At 52.6% G+C, this 3,894-nt stretch overlaps 1 protein-coding gene across 2 annotated transcripts in view; it reads left to right on the top strand.

Annotated features, from left to right (window-relative positions):
- Positions 1-3,894, top strand: part of LOC113215134 (cadherin-23) — a 104,653-nt gene that overhangs the window by 87,489 nt on the left and 13,270 nt on the right. The window contains exon 2 of one of the 2 annotated variants that reach the window (XM_052266549.1): positions 2,988-3,054. The exons of the other annotated variant lie outside the window; for it this stretch is intronic. The gene's annotated coding sequence lies outside the window, so the exon portion shown is untranslated. The remainder of the gene's footprint in view (positions 1-2,987; positions 3,055-3,894) is intronic. 2 annotated transcript variants of the gene reach the window in all.

Genomic DNA, 3,894 nt, shown 5'->3' with positions numbered 1-3,894 from the left:
GGGGGGGGGGGTATAAAGGGGGAGGTAGCTGAGCCTATACTAAGTTTACTGCTGGGCTGGGATGTGTGAGTGTGTGTGTGTGTTGTGTTCGGAGGCCCTATCTGGATCCGAACAGGATCCGAACGAACGATTCCGCGACCAAAGTAGAACCAGGCCCCGAACAATATTTTACTACTTTTCATATGGCAATAATGATCATTGCCATTTCATTGTGATGAACCGCATTTTGGCAAAAAGAACTGACTTAAGCGTCTGGGCTCATTGCTTCAAATGCACCCAGAAAATGATATCCTTAAACCAAGGAAAACACATTTAAAAAAAGCAAACAAGGACACTTTTATCTTTGCTTTATAAGATATTTTCATAGTTTTCAAGGAACTTTCCTAAATCTAACGACAATTTTTCCTTTGTTTTATATTTGTCACATGCATGTTCATGAAAATTTCCTTGTATTTTTTAAAAGCGAAAATAGCCTTCTTGCAAGGCATGTCGCCTTAATTTAAGGATACCATTTTCTGGGTGTGCTATCCGTTCCAAATCCGTAAGTGAGAAATAGCGTCATTATTAAAAGTTTTGCGATGACCGATGTGACTGGTCGCCCATCCAGTTATTGAAGCAGTCCGGGTGGCGGTGGCAGTGCGCCGGGGTCGTGCGGGGTCGCCGTTCAGCCCGGACCAAAGCGTTTGCTTCGCACGCCATCCTTCCGTCCTTCACACTTTCTCCGCGCTGAACTGCCGCGCGGCGCGTGGGAGGAGACCGGCGGCCGGGCGGGGCGGGGCCAGGCGGGCGGCCGCATCACGATACACGATTTCAATAAATTTCTCGAGGCGATATTGTAACGTGTGTGGTGCAGGCAGAAGGGGAGGGCGGCGGGTGCGGCGCGGGCGGGAAACGGGAGGAAAGTAGCTCGACACAATGCCAATAGCACTGAGAAAATAACCCTATTTAGATATCAACGTGTGCCTTTCGAGCGGGTGTATGCAGCAGAAAGAAAGAAAGAAAGAGTGTGCCTTTCGAGCGGGTGTATGCAGCGAATGCCCACACTTCCGTCTAGAAGAAGACGTGTCTTTCGCGTCAACGACCGTAAGCACCCCGGCCGAGGCAGCTACTGCCGTTTACTGGGTATTGATGTCCCAGGCCTAAGTGGTCGGCGCGCGAGAGGCAGGAGGACCTGAATAACAACAGATCCTCGATACGTCACGATAGCATCGCTGGCACGTCACACGTAGCGAGGTGCAGTGGACGTGGCTCCCATTGGCTCCACCCGCAGCACTGCATCGGCACTGTGCAGCAGCTAATAGAGGCAAACTTTGGCGCAAGTTGTTGTACTCACTCTAAAAAGCGCAATGTTTGAGAGGGAGTAAAGATTGACAACAGAAGACTTACTATATTTTGGGCAATATTCCATGAATTTTTTTTCTATTGCAGAAAAGTTTTCTTTGTATTACGGTTGAACAAAATTCTTTGTAATACAATAATTTTCTTTGAATTAAGAGTGTAGGAAAACTCAAATCGTAGTTGCAAGTAGAAAAGTGAAAAAAAGTGTGGCAGTGCGCTCAAATTTATGCCTTGAAAAGAAGCTAAAGGCCCAAGTCCTGACTACGAATTTTCCAGTGCCCGATCCCTGGAGTGCGAATGCCCGGTCGTAGGGCACAGATGATTTGGTCCCTGACCTTTGCCGCATAGGTCGCACCGGGCAGATTGGTGCTTGACCGCCGCTGGTCGCCCTTGGCGCTGGCCGCTATGACGCCCGAGTGCAATGATGCAGCCGCGAGTGTCCCACGGATCCCACGGCAGACCAAACAGTCGCATTTGGCGCGACCTCGCGCGGCGTCTTTAGTTGCGCCGAGAACGAAGAAGAGGAAGTAGCAGCAGCAGCGGGCAACTTTTGATTTCGAGGCGATAGTGATCTGAACCTTTCTCCCGGCCGCCTGCGCCCCGCCGCCGCGGAGGTTCACACACTCGCACGAGAGGAGAGGCACGTGCTCCACGTACAAATCCTCGCACCTCCCGGAAGCAGCCACCTGCACCGGCCACGTACGGGGAAAGGGGGCAGCCAAATCACTTCGGCGCAGGGCGCCGGGTTGGACGGGCGCTGTTACACATTCGTTGTTTTCAAAAGAAGTGGCGCTACGAACAAAATATGTAGAAGTGCGATTTGCATTGGCAATGTACCCCTCGTCCATGCGCTGCGCTCTGGGTAAAGGCCTTTACCGATATGCACCGGTTTTTAAGATCTTGCCCAACATTCTCTGTGTCGGTCTGTGGTCATATTGTCCGACTTTTACCTCCTGGAAGTGCCTCTCCCCAACCTGCACCTCCTCCTCCACATCGGGTCATGCCGGGCCTTCCTCTGCTGAGCGGGGCGCCGGTCCCCCACGGCCCAGTGCTCCTGTCCCGAGGAGACCAGGAGAGGGGACCCTCGGCCCAGACAATGGCGGTATGGCGCCTAATCCTGTCGGATCTGAGCCACCTCCTCGTCCATGGGCCGCCCGGGCCGAGCCATCCTCTCCCTCCCCTAGACGATGGCAATCGCCTCCTCACGACACTGTGCGACAAAGTGACATAACGCCCGCGGGGGGGCGGCCGTAGAGCACAGACTGACCAACAGACGAGCAGACAGACAGACACAGACCGACAGACGTGAAAGCAAGAAAGAAAGAAAGAAAGAAAGAAAGAAAGAAAGAAAGAAAGAAAGAAAGAAAAGGAAAGGAAAGAAATAAAAGGAAAGAAAGAAAGAAAGAAAGAAAGAAAGAAAGAAAGAAAGAAAGAAAGAAAGAAAGAAAGAAAGGAAGGAAGAAAGAAAGAAAGAAAGAAAGAAAGAAAGAAAGAAAGAAAGACAGAAAGAAAGAAAGACAGACGCAGACAGACGGACGCGACAGACAGACAGACAACGAGGTTGTGATTGATGAGAAGTTGTCCGCGAGGTGGATCATGGATACCTCGATGTCGCCACGTCACCCACATGCTCGCTCTGTCTGTCGCAGGCCCCGCCCCGCGAGCCCCGCCCCATGAGGACGGCCCCGTTGCAGCGCCGCCCAGCGGACACTGCAGGTGAGCGCTCAGTCCCGTGCTCGGAGTGTGTGTCTATTACACTCCAGTTTACGCCCGTTTTCTCTCCTTTCAAATAACGCAATTACCCGGGGAACCTTCCGAGCACGCCACACCGGAGCCCTCCTCGATAAGTTTATACAGGGCACACTCCCCCAAGTGTCAGGAGGCGGGGCGAGCGGCGGCCTGGCTTGCCCCTGCATGACTTATCGACCGGCTCAGTGCAGCAATCGCCCCCCTTTGCGATACTGCGCTCCAAACGAGTTCCAAATAATTAGCGAATCTCAGCAATCTGCATTAGATTGAGTTTGCGTATCAGTCGAAGATTTACTTACTCCACTTCTTTATAAGCAGTCAATAAAAGGCGACGCACGCGAACACGAGTCTCCTCGTTGCTGAATTGCGGAGCTACGCGACGCTTTTCGTTCTTTGGAGGCGCTCGAGTTCTCTTCTTCATCTAAATGTTCTGCTACCCTCAAATGCAGTCATATGCAGGAGCAGAAAACCTTCAAATTAAAGGGGCATATTCTTTTCCCCTTGACCAGTATCTGCCCTCAGTGGGTCCTATCTGCTGTAGGCCAGCGGGAGGTGCATGCTCCGCGCGCTGCCCCATCCCGACCAGAGCAGTGCATTGCGGTATATTTTGCGCCGCTTTTGTGACGTAAACGAGCGAGCGATCAGCTGGGGCTGGGAGCGTTGGGGGAGGCGACCGAAGGCGTGGCGCGGCGCGGCCGGGGCTCGTCATGATAATATCGACGGCCTGAGAGGGAGGAGCGCGAGGAGCGGTCGGCGGTGCATCTTCGGGATGTCATCACTTCGACTATATCCTCTCCTCTCTACCCC

The sequence above is a fragment of the Frankliniella occidentalis genome, unplaced genomic scaffold, assembly GCF_000697945.3.
Source record: "Frankliniella occidentalis isolate FOCC.00 unplaced genomic scaffold, Focc_3.1 Scaffold40, whole genome shotgun sequence".
Taxonomy (NCBI): Eukaryota; Metazoa; Arthropoda; class Insecta; order Thysanoptera; family Thripidae; genus Frankliniella; species Frankliniella occidentalis.
The sequence above is the reverse complement of the archived record's forward strand: the minus strand, read 5'-3'. Positions and strand labels throughout refer to the sequence as shown.